We start from the raw sequence: 16,634 nt of genomic DNA on the forward strand, positions 1-16,634 counted from the left end.
GCAGGAAAACGAAGAACAAGTTTCTTTAACACTTCTTTAAAGTGTGGACGCGGAAGAAAAAATCTTCTATGTACATCTGATTGTGATTTTCAAGCCTCCAATAGATGGCAGTAAGCGTATACAGTCAATTTCAAAACATTTACATCACAAGGGTGAAAAAAACGCAACACCTTGCGGGTGTTACACTCTGCGTGGTCTATATGCACGAAAAAAAGTATTTAATTTATATCTGTGCCCCTGAAAAATGAGGTAAACCAGTTTGTGTGTTTTTTAAGTTGTAAAATAAATATCTCCTTACAGTCCTCAAAACATTCATGGATAAAACAACGATTTTTTTATTTATTAAAGAGTTGTGACTGACACAGAAATATGAAGCAAGTATAAAAAACGAGTGAGAGCTTTTATGTACTGTCTCAAAAAGCCCTACAGTAGGTTTTGCTGACTAATCACACGGATTGAACAGGCACACCGAGAGCACACTTATTTGTATAAAGAATAACTAATTCACATCAATCTTTGAAATAAATCTGAAAAATCAAACTGATGCTTTTACAAGTTAAACATTTCTTCAGTTAAGTGCTCCAGTGATAAAGACATGGTTCTTAATACACAACCAGGGATTCTATATGACGGACCCCTAACAGAGGTAGTTATCGAGAAGATGCTGTGCTCATCAACGAGTCCTTATACGATAATGAAAGCCTAGTTTAGTATTATACACACATGTTTATTAGATGCGCACATTTATGTGGTCGAACTTAATTCGTCTCTCTGGATGATTGGAGCCCTGGTGTACTCGCCCTCTTTGAACATGCAGCTTATCAGTCGTTCTACAATGAAGGAAGAAGAAGTCAGTTGATAGTGTTGCCAACATTGTGAACATGGTCACCGTAGTATCAAATCACTTGAAATGTTTTTCTTGTAACTCTAAAAAACTTCTCATGCCGGTATCACAGAAAAAAAAAAATCGTTACCCTCTGGGAATTGTTAATAGGCAGCTGTGGCAATGAATCAAACTGTTTTTTGTTTTTTTAATCCCTCCTCTTTCTTCTTCTGGCAGACGATCACTTCGGTGATATAAAACGTATTCGGGTAAGCTATTGATTTTACTTCGAAGAATATTCAAAGTGTGTTATTTTCACCAAATAATTATATTACTCCGCGCTAGTTAGTGCGCATCACCAATCTGTATTCCCCATTCTTCTGAAAAACTGGCTAATACATTTCGCTTATTGCTAACAAAAGATACATAACTATTACAAATGCGTAATAAATCCAAACAGAAAATAAAGCTAACAAAAAAACTATATACAACAAAGTGGCGTTACGAAACAAAATGAACTTAAAAATGAAATGGCCCGACATGGCCACATGGTTAAGGCACTCGACTCGTAATTTGAAGATTTCGGGGTCGAATCCCGGTTGCACCAAACATGCTCTCCCTTTCAGCCGTGGGGGCGTTATAATGTAACAATCAATCCCACTATTCGTTGGTAAAAGAGTAGCCCGAGAGTAGGCGGTGGGTGGTGATAACTAGCTACCTTCCTTCTAGTCTTACACTGCAAAATTAGAGAAAGTTAGCGCAGATAGTCCTCGTGTAGCTTTGCGCCAAATGCAAACACAAACGCAACATAACATTACACTACTTAAAGTAGCATAAATCCCATAATTATTACGAAACTGATAAAAACAACAACAACATAATCTAACACAATGCACTGAAAGTAACATAAAACTTCATAAATATGACAACATTTTAATAAAGGAATATAAATATAATAAAAATACATAAAATTAACAAAGTAACAGAAACACAATACAATTACTTAACTAGCAAAACAACATAAACTTAAAAAATTGTAAAGAAACCTAAGAAAATAAAATACTACCACTAAAAATACATAAACCTATTAAACTGGCAATAACGATCCAAACACAACTTTTTAATGGCGATACATTCTCGAGTGCACTGTATTGTTGGAATCATAGAAAATCTAAACATAATATTTTGTCGAATTCAGATACAGAATTTACTGACATATAGAAACAGGTCTCATTTATAGACAGACATTAGCTCTTATCCGGGTTGGCATACAAATATGCATATATATATATATATATATATATACATACACTGCTGAATTTCGTTACGAATTATAACTTAGAACTTTTTTAAAACACAAATATGATTTCACTGTTGTTTTCTTTTGCTATGTTTATCCACGTCGATTGTTTTTCTCATTGTGTGCTTTTGTTTCCATGTATATTAAACCTGTTAATGCTACCACTACAAACAAAACGTTGCTAAGCTCACCTGACAGCTGAATCTTTTCCAACCTGTATCTCAGGCTTTCTAATGCACTTCTTCGTCGAAGATTAAACCCTACAACAGTGCATTTTCCGCTTCCAAATATCTTTAATACAAATGGAAGCAAAAAAGCGTTTCGCACCTGTACGCCAACGCGGTAATTAATTACCGACGAAAATAATTCTTTTTTAAATTTGTCTTTGAGTTCCTGAGCTGATGGATCTTTCCTGCTTGTCGACCATCTTGTTATCTTTAGATTTGTCGGCTACACGTCCCGTGATATCAAGCTTATCCGTAAATAGTTTATTGTCGCATCTGTCTCAGTAGGCGTAGCGACAGACTGCGGAGTGGAACAACCCATAGATATTGTTAAAAATTATACAATTCTTTTTACACAGCTAATCTTCGTATAATTGTTATCAAAGCAATTTCAGGTGGAAATTCGCTGTCACACTGAACTAAATGTTAAAGCTGCGTAAAAGTATCCCTACTTAGGCGAATGTTCATGAGATATGAATAAAAAAAAATATGTAAATGATGAAATAAGCAAATTGTACTATTTAGCGTTTTGAGTGAGTTAATAGTATAATATAGGGAAATTTACTTATTATGAGTTGTTGTTGTTGTTGTTTTAAATTAAGCACAAAGGTACGCAATGGGCTATCTCTGCTCTACCCGCGACAGGTATCGAAACCCGGTTTTAAGCGTTGTAACTCTGCAGATATACCACTGAGCCACTGAGTGGCTACTTATTATGAGAATAAACTTAAAATAATAGTTTTCTATTAAAAATCAGGTCTTGTAGACTGAGGTGGACAGAATACAGTAGGCTTAACGACAACCCACTTTCACAATTTGTTTAAATATCCACAAGTTCATATTCACAACCTTAAAGAATTTGATCACTAGTAACTTGAACTGTAAGTCGATAAATAACAAACTCTGAGCAAGAGGCCAAATAGTATTATCTGAGATTAAAAGCAACAAAATGTTTCAATTTTGTCCCATAAACAGAATATGAGGTAATTAATCTTCGACACTCGAAGTTATAGAATACTAGATTGCATCTCATTCGTAACAGCACTGGACTTCTAGATCAAGTAAGAATGTTTCCAAATGACTCTTAAACACAGTATAATTTTGTACAGTGTATTTTTAAACTCAGTATTATTTTTCCTACAACTCTAAACAGTATAGATATTTTCTAAAATGGACTGCTAAAAAATATAAACATTTTCTACAATGGACTTATAAACAGCATGGATATATTTTACGTTGGACTTGTAAACAGAACATATATTTTCTACATTGGACCTTTAAATAGTAGAGGCTGCTAAACACAGTACAATCTTTGGCAGAGGAAGTTTAGGTATGGATATTTTCTACAACGGACTTCTAAACAGTACAGAGATTTTCTGCAATAAGCTTTTAAACTAAATGTATATTTTCTACATTGGACTATAAAACAGAACAGATATCTCCTCCATTGGACTTTTGAACAGTTTAAGCTCTTAAACATAGTACAGTTGTTTTGCATAGTGAACATTTACGCTAAGGATTAATATTTTCTACAACGGACTTTTTAAACAAAACATATTTTCTGAAACGGACTTAAACCAGTGCAGAAAATTTCTAAAATAGACTTGAAAACAGAACAACTATTTTCTAAAATTAATTTCTAAACAGTAGATATTACCTGAAACGGACTTCCAAACAGTAGAAATATTTTCTTAAGCGGCATTTCAAACAGTAGAGACATTTTCTGAAGTGGAATTCTAAACATTTGAGATATTTTTAAAAATGGCCTTCCAAACAGTAGAGACATTTTCTAAAGTGGACTTTTAAACAGTAGAAATATTTTCTACAATGAACTCCTAAGCAGAATAATTTTTTTCGACATTGGACTCCTAAGCAGTGGAGACATTTTCTATAATACAATTTTAAACAGTACATATATTTTCTACGTTGAACTTTTAAATGCTACTAAACACAGTACGGTCCATTTGCATAATGAACGTTTAGTGTAAGTTTTAGTATCTTCTACAATGAAGCTCAAAATAGTATAGACAGTTTCTACAATAGACTTCTAAACATTATATATTTTCTACAATAGAGGTCTGAACGATAAAAATATTTTCTACCTGGATCTCTAAATAGTACATATGTATATATATTCCACGTTGGACTAAACAGTATAGACTCCTAAACACAGCACAGTTCTTTTTTAATGTTGGCTTCTGGTTTCATGTTAGTAGTTTCAGAAACATAATTAAATTCTAAAGTGTACAGTAATTTTCTACAATGTACTTATAAATAGTATAAATATTTTCTAGAATGAGCTCCTAAATAATATAGATATTTTCTTCAAGGGACTTTTAAACAGTATAAGCTCCTAAACACTGTATAGGTCTATGTACAGTCTAAGTCTTAATGTTTTCTACAATACACTTCTAACAGACAATACAGTTATTTTCAACAGAGTACTATGAGACCCAGTACAGTTACTTTTATAAATAGACTGCTATTTTCTGTAACTTTTTTCTTTATTCGGTGAACCGACTTGTAAATTTAACAATTTCTTATAGCGGTAAATTACTATTTTCTAACATAGTTAAAAGCTAAATGTTGTAATTACCCTTCACATGCGTCCAAGTCTTTACTTTAAAATATGTTGCACCCACATCTTTATTATTTTACACAGAGCATTACAAATATATTTGAAAGATTAGTATTTTCTAATAGAGTTTAACTTCTTTAATATGTCATTTAACGTGACAAAAAATTCTCAAGCCAGATAAAAATGTATGAAATTATTATTTATATTATCTTCAGATTATAGCAAGATACCTGCTTTGAGAGGAACTTAAAATCAGCCTGGTAATGAGTGCAACTAATTAAGTGTATGTTTTTCTTATGTTATTATTTATAAGTATTAGAATGCGTTGTTTTATTAGTTATTTATCCTAGCTGTTAACGAAATCTTGGACCGTAAAAACCAACTAATATCTTAAGGGATTCGACCACTTTAAGAGATTTTTATTTACAACTATTACTATGATCACACACACACACACAAATCGGTTTATATGCTTGTTTTCAAATCTGTGTAAAACTAATCGAACATATTAGTTCTTTCTCGATGCCCTATGAAATGTGTCTGGACATTACTTTAACATTTAAAGTGATTTATTTATTTTTTTTAAAACATTCGCACTGAGCTGCTAAAGGACATCTGTGCTGGCTGTCCTCATTTTGAACTGATTGCTTACAGAGGAAGCGGTTAGTGAACAGCACCTAAGGCTCTTGGGCTACTTTTATTTTACCGAATACAGATTTACTGGTAAATTTTATAACGCCTATACTGCCATAACGATTTGAGCGCCAAATTTTTTTTTGTCTTCGATAAAACTGGACGCGAACAGTGGACTCACAATCCATAGTTAGGCACGATAACCATGTGGCCATATTCGGCTCCTAATTAAAAGGTAATTCAAAAGCATATCATATAAGCATATTACAACAGTATAAGTATGTGCGAGAGATGTCTAGAGATCGTAACTTGTATGATTTTTTACAAGGAGACATCATACTCTGATGAAAGTGTGGATAATGTTTGTGTGAAATACCTGACGCATAATATATATCAAGAAACTCAGGTAAGTTAAAGGTACTTTTGGAGATGAAGAAATATTTACTTCGAAGAGATATTCTGGCACAATTTTACTGCATCTCAAAAACGCACCATTTCAGATTGTCAGCAATAGAATCTCGATGACTTGTTTCGAAATTTGTGGAGAGAGAAAAGAGTTACTTCACTGAGTTTTACAAGATTTGGGGAAACACGGTTTCGTAAGTAGGTAGACGAACCATGCAACAATGGTTGTGTCATACTAACTAATCTACATGTATTTGTTTGTTTGTTCTAAATATTCGGGCAAAGCAACACAAGCACTATCTGCGTTTACCGTCCCTAGTTAATAGACTATAAGGAAAGGACTAATACAACACTGCCACTCGAGCTACTTTAACGAATAATGGGATTTGATCTTTACGCTTATAACGCACCATCAGTCCCAAAGTATGAAGTGAGATTTTGCAATAACGGGACGTTAACCACAACCTTCGGTTCCACAGCCACCTAAAATTAAAACTTGTGAGTCTAAATATCTGTGGATATAAGTCGATTATGAATTCATACATTTTTTATTAGTACACAGATGAGTTATTCTATTAAAATAATGGTTCATGCCTACAAAGCAAAGAAGACCCATGCTTCCTTTAAAATGTCGGTAGAATAATGTGTTGTTACACCAAAATAATACACCCTTCCTATAAAGCAAGAAAGAACTATACTTTTTTCAAAGCATAATATTTTGATCTTGCCGCCAAGGGCCCTGTATGGAAGAACTAATTATAAAGATCAGATCACAGCTTTGCAGTTGTCATCAGTTGAGTGAGCTTTTCAAATAACAATGGGGACAAATTGCATAAGAAAACGATAAAGAGTAAGTTTAGAATAACTGCAGGAATTGTTCAAGCCAAGTGTTCTGAATATACCCCACCCCCATAAGTTTTTATCTTCATACTTCTACTGGAACTTGTAACGAAGATTAAAAGACTAGATCTTCTTCTCATTCTAGAAGTAATAAGTCTCGACTGAAAACACTGTGCTACACATGTTTCTAGACATCGTCTTCAAAATTTTATTTCATGATCTAAAATTATTTGAGTTGTAAGATACTTTAACTATATGTTTCAGAGGTTTGTGTCATAAAGAACGAGGGAGAGGAAAACTTATACACTAGATCTAAAGAAACAATTTTTCAGTAAGTGTTATGACAGTAAGATTATTTTTTACATCTTAAAAGTTACCAGCTCTTTTGAAAATTGTGGCAAAAATGTTCATAGGACCTGGAACATACTGTATTTCAGCGTGATCACATATGTTTTTGTTCGTTTATATAAAAAAAAACTCTGAGAGTAAGTTTAAACCTGAGAGAAGGAAACGAGTAAGAGAGACCCACAGTAAAACGTACATTACATAATTAAATGTCATAAAAGTTGCTCGGTATGTTTTCATCCAGGTGGCTACTACTGACACCAGTTTTTGCTGTCATTCCACTTAACAACCGTCTATACTTATATACATAGTAAGGATCTACTAGTGACAGCGGCAAACAAGAAAGGCGGATTTGACCAAGTAAAGACTGCTTCATGTCGCCCGCTGGCTTTATTTCAGAACTGGCGGCAGAATTGAAAAACCATGGCATCCAGGAAATTAATCTGCAACACGTCGTTAGCAAATTCAGTAACCCTACAGAGAACCATTCTAAAACAATTCGTGATGACGAGAAACCCACTTGAAGTTAAAATGTATTAACCTGAAGGTGATCTAAGAAGGTCGAAACGTTGTTCTCTACTTTATTTTAATAAAAGTTTTAATATCCATACCAGTCGTCTTAAGGTACATTCCAAAACAAGCTAAAGTCCTGGTTTTAGTGCAACCTCTTTCATCTTGTTCTATAAGAACTATGAGGAAGGCAAACTGTACATCAGTTTAAAAGGACATTCACAAAAGACATGTTTAAGTCGAACAGTGACCTTTGGAGACATCATAATCTGGGCCACATACTGAAAGACTAACGAACTGTCCTGTTGCACAAACAACGAGTTAATAAGGCGTTCCGTGCACTAAAAAACAGTAACTGAGTACCTGCACTTTTGTAACACACAACTCTAATGCGTTGTGCCACACCCAGTATTCAATCTTAGCTAATTCTTGCAAGCCATGCTGGTAATATATATTTCTAATTTCTTGCCTCACACCTAATACGATCTCAACTCATTCTGCTCAAGTATGATGGTAATACGTACCTCCATTGCTTTAAATTACACTCAACTAATTCTTATCTGATATGCTAGCTATTTCCATCAGAAAAAATCGTATTATATATGGAGTTTACGTATTCAGTGTGAAAATAAATTAAAATTATAATATATGTGACGATATAATAGCGTGTAACGAGGTGGTTTGGGTGGTACTTAGCCACCTTCGGAATTATTCTTCTGACTCACGTTATTATGTGAAAATAAAAATGGATCAAAACATCATAAGTTACTCTGACATTGACCTCGTAATGAATAAAACTGTCGTACATCATTATGGTACTATCCCTGTAATAAATAAAACTGTCCCGCGTTATTCTGATACTGTCATTGCAATAAATAAACTAGCCATATGCTATTTTGGTACTGTCCCTGTAATAAATATAACCGTCACACGTTATTCAAGTACTGTTCCTGCGATAAATAAACCTGTCATATATTATTCTATAAAGCTTCGTAAAATATTTTAAGAGTTGTGCACTGAACACTAGTTGCTAAACAATAGTGTCCGCAAAACTTGGGATTTAGGTATGCTAAGAGTTCAAGAAATATTTCTGGCTTCTTGTTAGGAGTATTATCAAGGCCGTAGGAAGCGATAAGGCCAGTCAGGCCATGGCCTGAGCACTTTTTCTATGGCATGTATAGCTACAAGGTATGTATTAAGCTTATTTTAATTTAACACATCATGTTGTGTTTATGCAGTATTTGTAATTAAAATGATTTAGAATTAATTTCACGGTAGTATATTGTCAAAACTTTTCTAGGGGCGTGCCCCCACACTCCCCCTACAAATAGCATGTTCTGCATGCTCGTAGTATGCTTTGCACATATCTTGTGTGACATTGTGTAGCTGTAACAATGACCTGATCACTCAGAAATTGCTTCCTACGGCAGTGGTCGTGCATCTAAGTATATGGTGAGACACACGTAGTATGATTAGCTTTTTGTTTTTCCAATATAGATAAATATTTTGAGTATAAATAATTCAAAACGGCATCTCTGAAACACACATATATGTACAATTAAAAAAATTAAAACGTTGTATAATTACATGAAAACTTATTAAGAACAGGGACTAGCCCTAAAAAAGACCCTACATGTTTCGATATTCTTACCTTTTTAATTATTTATACATTATGTAATTATTTTAGTGTTGTACAACATTCAATTGTTTATATTCTGAACGTGATTAATCAAATATTTATACGTGGAACTGGAATTATAAAAACAGTGTGTGCGTGTGTGTAAAGCACTGGTCGCATCATATACACTGTTTCAAGTCATAAGATTTGGAATATGAACCAGAAAAATGTTTTCGTTTCAATATATGTTTAATGAAAGATTAACTCAAAGGTGAAAGTTGAATTACACTACGAGATAAAAAATTCTCTTTCCACTGTAAATCCGTACATTTTAGAAAATTCACTTAACCTCTGTTAATATTACTATTAAACAGAAGGTAAGGCTGATAATTAACAGCGAAAATTTAAATTTAACGAGCTTTGCATCCGAATGTTTTAGCCAAGAAACGCTACTGGTATTAAAAAAGTCACGAACTGTGTGGGAATGATACACTTCACCTCTAAACGGTGAATCATCCTTTCAGAAATTCAGGAAGTACGTTATGATATGCGTCACCGTCTTCATAATACGTATTTCCGCTGCAAGGGTGTTGTTCAGTTAATGTTGAAGTACCTCAGCAACTAAATATTTTCTTATATTTTGTTTTTATTCCACCAAATTGGAAGCAATTTCGTTTTGAAAAGCATCATTATAGTGAAAATAATTATAAAGTTGCAAATAATAAGAACTGTCTCACGGTTAAATTTAAATACTGTAATAAATAGTTTGAAATAGATACAAAAATAAACACATGTAGAGAAAAATGGAGCATGTAACGAATAAAACAGTAGCAATCATACCATAATGCTGAAAACTAAACAGACTAATTACAGTAGCACCTAATAAAACTATAAATTAGTTGCTCTGGTCACTATCATTGAATCTAAAACTCTATCGAAACTAAGCCTTACCCCTGAATTAGCGAAAGAGAAAATAGAGGTAACTCACTCACTCACTTTCCAAATCTATCTTAATGGTACAGATATTATGAGAAACGTTAGCTCATAATTTTTATGTATATCTCAGTGGTCTTTGGATAGCATGAAAATATTAGTATTTTATCTGAGCTGTAGGTCTCATTGCACTTTTAAATATAGCCATAGAACCAGTAGAATTTGACCAATTTAAGTAAATTAAAAAGTATCAACTATTTAATACACTACAAGTATGTAAAGTGCAATAAAACTATACTAAAAACTGATCATATGATGCAGTGCAAGTAAACTACATGAAGTATCAACTATTCAACTGGAACACAGAGTGCAAGAAAACTATATGATACAATTCGCGAAAGCTACATAGGGTATCAACTGTGTACGACATACAGCAAGTCAACTATTCTAAAGTATATGACACACTGAGAGGGTGCTGTGCTAAAAGTGAACTTCATAAACCTTTCAAGTAAACTCTGAGAAGTGCCAACTCTTTGTGACACCCTGTAAGCAGGATGTTTGAATACATTGCATGTGAACTAAGCTATTATCAACTTAGTGATCCGCTATTATAAAAGTGATGTGATTCACTGGAAGCGAACTGAGTAAAATATCAACTACCTAACATGCTGCAAGTGTACTGTGCAAAATATCAACTACCTAACACGATGTAATTGAATTATGGGTAGTTTCAACTACCTAACACTCTGCTAGTGAACTGTGTGAAATAAAAATTATTCAACATATTACAAATGAACTGTGTGAAGTATCAGTTACTTAAGGAACTGTGCAAATAAATTATAAATACGCTTCGAAATAAAACTGTTAAAACAACATTTAATACCAAGTAAACAGTGAATAGTGAGAAAAATGTGCACAGCAATTTTCAGAAGTCAGAGTTATCATTAAATGTTCCGCATGCACTGCATATAGTTAATGCATACAGAAGATTTAACCTTGAGTTTCAACGCCGTGTTGAGCAATCCAGTGTGCTCCCAAACAGTCAGTGAACTACAAAGATTTTATATCGCAATTTTCCAGGTGTTCAAACATTCATCTATATTCTATGTGACAGACCGCGAAGTCATGCTACACTCACTCGAACAGAAAACTAATTACTATCGTGCCTGATGATACAGATAATACATTCAAATACTGGAACAGTGGATAATTATTTTTTCTACATACGATGGAAAAATCAGAAATAGGACATTCATTTTGACCTAACACTTATTCCAGCTAACTTAGGACATTAACTGTAGCCTAACATGTCGTTTTGGTAACCTAGAACACGAATTTCGACATAATACTTTGTCTAGGTAATCTCGGCCATTAATTGACTGCTGCATACTATGTCTTCCAGGTAACCTAGGACACTAACTGATTGTTGCCTAACACCTGGTCAGGGTAACCTAAGACACTAACTGAGTGGGACCTGACATGTCGTTCAAATAGCTTATAATACTAATTGTGGCCTAAATGTCGTCCAGGTAAACTAAAACATTAACTGTGGCCTAACACATCTTCTAGGTAACATAAGACACAAAGTGACTGTGACCTAAAACGTCGTTCAGGTAATCCAAGACATAAAGTGACTTCCACGTAACCTAAGACACAAAGTGACTGTGACGTAAAACTTAGATTACCTGGATGATGTGTTAGGCCACAGTCACTTTGTGTCTTAACACGTCCTCCAGGTAACCTAAGACACAAAGTGACTGTAGCCTAACACGCCGTCCAGGCAATCTAGAATACTAATTGACTGAGACTTAACATGTCGTTCAAGTAATCTAAGACACAAAGTGACTGTGACCTAACTCGTCTTCCATGTGACCTCAGACATAAAGTGATTGTGACCTAAAACGTCGTCCAAGTAATCTAAGATACAAAGTGACTGTGGCGTAACACGTCGTCCAGGCAATCTAGAATACTAATTGACTGCAGCCTAACATATCGTTTAGGTAAACTACACAACTAACTGAGTATGACCTAACACGTCTTCCACGTAGCCTAAGATACAAAATAACTGTGGCCTAACACGTCATCCAGGCAATCTAGAATATTAATTAACTGAGGCCTAACATGTCGTCCAGGTAACCTAAGACACAAAGTGACTGTGACGTAACACGTCTTCTAGGCCTAAAATACAAAATGACTGTGGCGTAACACGTCGTCCAGGCAATCTAGAATAATAATTAACTGCAACCTAACATGTCGTTCAGGTAACCGAAAACACTATGTCCTAACATGTCTTCCATGTAAACTAAGACACAAAGTGACTGTGGCCTAAGACGTTGTCCAGGAAATCTAGAATATTAATTGATTGAAGCCTAACATGTCGTCTATGTAACCTAAGACACAAATTGACTGTGTCGTAACACGTCTTCCAGGCCTAAGATACAAAATGACTGTGGCGTAACACGTCGTCCAGGTAATCTAGAACACTAATTGACTGCAACCTAACATGTCGTTCAGGTAACCGAAAACACTAACTGAGTATGTCCTAACGTCTTCCACATAACCTAAGATACAAAGTAACTGTGACCTAATACGTCGTCCAGGCAAGCTAGAATATTAATTGACTTAGGCCTAACATGTCGTTCAGGTAACCTAAAACACACTAACTGAGTATGACCTAACACATCTTCCACGTAACCTAAGACACAAAGTGACTGTGGCCTAACACGTTTTCCAGAGAATCTAGAATATTAATTGAATGAGGCCTAACATGCCGTCTAAATAACCTCAGACACAAAGTGACTGTGACCTAACACGTCATCCAGGTAATCTAAGACACAAAATGACTGTGGCCTAACACGTAGTCCAGACAGTCTAGAATACTAATTGACTGAGGCCTAACATGTCGTCCAGGTAATCTAAAATACTAACTGAGTGTGACCTAACACGTTGTTTAGACAATTTAGACCCCTAATGTGATCTAACATTTTAGCCAAATAACTTAGGACATTAACTGATCGTGGCCTAAAGTACTCTGCAAATAATCTTGGGTACTGTTTAGAAACAGACAATTTATATATATACATATATACATATGCGTGTGTCTATCTGTGCTCTGCCCAATATGAATATCGAAACCCAATTTTTAGCATTACAAACGGAAAGAACTACTTATATTCTTGCCTGGCCAAAACATTTATTCAAAACTGAATGAAATTGGATTTTTTGGTTAACAAAGGAAGTTGTAGATTTCTGAAAAGATAATGGTGAGATAAGATGTGGTAGGCGCTGGAAAATTCATACTTGAAATAATCAACGGTCTTCAACCCAGTAAGATCATTGCCTTTTTAAGCTTCTATTAGGAATTTTAGCTTTATGGTTATTGTGATGCTAGTCTTTACAACAATAAAATACAACATTCACCAGAATCCAGAACAAAAGATAAAACTTACTTAGGTGGCAATCTTTAGAACACTAAAATACGACACATTTCAGTCTGAAACACAAAATTCACCAAAAGCCAGCACAAACAGAAAATTTACTTTGAGAGTCTATAAGACGCTAATATACTGCAAAATTCTTTAGCTATAGTATCCTGGTGGGACAGTGGTAAGTCTTCGAATTTACAACGCTAAAATTATGGGTTCGATCCCCTCGATGAACACAGCAGATAGCCAGATGAGGCTTTATTATAAGAAAAGACAAACACACATGCACTCTAACCATATTCTACTATGGGCGAAGTTCCTATAAACTTTTATTCTCAACGTAAATGAAACGTTAAAAATTACGCCAGTTTTGGGTTGAATAAAATGTGCAAAATCAAAATAATTTCTACATTGTATATAATATAATAGAGAGGATGTATTAAAAAGTGATCCGATGTTTCAAGAATGAACTATTTCATAGCTTGCTTTTTCACACCATTATTATGTGTACCCTATATATGTGCACTGAAGTTGTTACTAATTACAAGAGCTCATTGGCACAATGTCTAAAAATATATTAATTACTTAATAGCTTATTACATTGTGACAAAACGCATTAAAATGGTTGCTTATTACACGAACTCCTCGGCACAATGTAATGATATGTGCTAAACTGTTTACTCACTAGCTAGGACATTGTAACAATGTGCACTAAAATGGTTATTCATTGGTTTAATACATTGCAGAAATATGCACTGAAGAGGTAACTTGCTAATTTAGTACGTTTTAGCAATATGCACGAAATTAGTTACTTATTGATTTGGTACAGTATAGCAATATACACTAAATTAAGTGGTTACTCACTGGTTTGCTATATTGTAGCAACATGTACTAAACGAGGTGTTTATTTACTAGTTGAATACATCGCAGCGACATGCACTAAATTAAGTGGATAATTATTCAAACAAACATTGCAGAAATGTGTATGCACTATAATTGTTACCCATGTGTCAAGCACATTCTAACAATGCATTAAAGCGGTTAGTTATTCACAGCGCACCTTGTGAATAAGCGGTGCTCCCTGACCTAGTACGTTACAACATTGACACACTTACCTAATGGTTGAAGCTGATAGTTTTCGCAACTTCTCAGTCTGCAGACGTTCCGTGCAGCGAGCTTAACGAAGAGAGACGTAGGGGTTATTTTCTTCGACACGATACCTCAGTGAGCGCGCGGAGCAATGTTCTACAACCTGTTGCACGGCGACAGTTCCTTATATCAAAGCCGCCCTCCTACGCCCAACTTGCCGGGGAAAAGTTCCTGCCAGTGGCGCTGAGAAATACCGTAGCTATCTGGAGCTTGTCGAAATAGATGCTTTGAACAATAGCTGCAGAACGATCAGCTGTGTTCAGCATCACCACTTCCGAGTTTATCCACCCACAGCCAGCTAAAGTCACGTGGTCGAATACCATGCCTTCCTTTTGCATGTGCGCGAGCTTAGCTGGTGTTTACAGCCGTTAGTCGTAATTTAACTTGATATATTCGAACTTGTTTGTGAATCCATCCCCGAACAGTCTGCACAACACTTTAATGTCAAAACATGTTTGTTACTTTCCACGAAAAAAAAAAATCGTGGATATTGTAAAATTCCTTCAATGCTAAAAGCAAACACGTTCTGCAATAAATAAATTGCATCAACATCGTTTTTACTTATATATAGTTAAGTTAAAAAAAAGAGCAAATTTGAACTCAAAAACAAGGAACATTTAGTTTGGCGAACAGCAGGAGCACGTGTGACTTACTCAGTTAATTCCTAACTCAGCAACTTTCTTTCTTTTCATTCTTTTGCAGTAAATAAGTTCTGCGCCCTAGTTTACATTTTCTTAGGACTCTTACCCTCCATGAAGGTACTTTTGAAAGTGTGGAAACTTTTACTTTATATGGAATTTTCCAAAACAAGAGACGCAGGATGATATCTACATATCTTTAACGTTATACACACACGTGTGTGTATATCTCTGTGTAACACTTTCACATTTTGCTATTGTATAACGTACCTTCTATACGTCATAATCAGTTAGAATCTGTATAGCGCCATCTCTTGACAGATGCAACATACACAAAATTGAATTATTGTTATCCTCGGATAAAAGATGTATTTTAAATTTTTTAAAAATGCGTTCTGTTTTGACGAATTTTTAAAAAAGTTGTAATACACATTTTCCCACAAAACGCCACAAGTGAACCTTAATTATACAATGGTTGTGTTACAGTTACATAATCTTACAAATTTATCACTTTAATTACAGTCATACTAAAAACTGAATTAAGTAGCTCTCAAGTGGTTTAGCTTTGACGTTTTAGGAAGGTATTTCTTTAATACTGTAGAGAAAACTGAAAGAAGGACCACATTATTTCGCACTCGTCTTTTCTGTTGGGTATCATCAAATACTTTCTGGTCCTATCCTCCAGTAGCATAACAATAAGTCTTAGAGTTTATAACACTAAAATCTGGGTTTCGATATGCGTGTTGGGCACAGCAAGGGCATTTCATTGTGCTTAACTCCAAATAAAGGAAACTATTCCCTCAAACAAACTTTTTATTTCTTTTATTTCATTATTAATGCCTTTAATTTTTGCTCTGGACTCTTCAAATTAAAGTGATTGGCAAGACCTACAGAACAATTAACACTGACACGAATTTCATAAAACCTCTTGCTGAATGACAGAGATTAGCTTGAAAAAACGAAGCAGTTGTTACCACTGAAACGCGAACAGCACTCACCTTCCACTCATACAACGATTGCTCACTACAACACCGGCTGTTGACCATACAAACTTTAAAAACAAAACAAAAAACAATAACTGTTATTTCACTGAGACCAGAAGAAAGCGACTTTATTATTAGAGATTAGCAAGTTTACCATCTCATAAAATGTAGAGCTAGTATAATGAATTTTTTTTATCAAAACTATGGAGGTAAAAACAAAGACAATAAAA

At 34.6% G+C, this 16,634-nt stretch overlaps 1 protein-coding gene across 2 annotated transcripts in view; it reads right to left on the bottom strand.

The window, feature by feature from the left end:
• Positions 1–16,634, bottom strand: part of LOC143225758 (uncharacterized) — a 71,645-nt gene that overhangs the window by 14,339 nt on the left and 40,672 nt on the right. Inside the window, exon 1 of one of the 2 annotated variants that reach the window (XM_076455710.1) lies at positions 14,750–15,210. The exons of the other annotated variant lie outside the window; for it this stretch is intronic. The gene's annotated coding sequence lies outside the window, so the exon portion shown is untranslated. Of the gene's footprint in view, positions 1–14,749; positions 15,211–16,634 lie in introns of those variants that run through there. 2 annotated transcript variants of the gene reach the window in all.

Source organism: Tachypleus tridentatus, chromosome 9 (genome assembly GCF_004210375.1).
Source record: "Tachypleus tridentatus isolate NWPU-2018 chromosome 9, ASM421037v1, whole genome shotgun sequence".
NCBI classification, from domain to species: domain Eukaryota; kingdom Metazoa; phylum Arthropoda; class Merostomata; order Xiphosura; family Limulidae; genus Tachypleus; species Tachypleus tridentatus.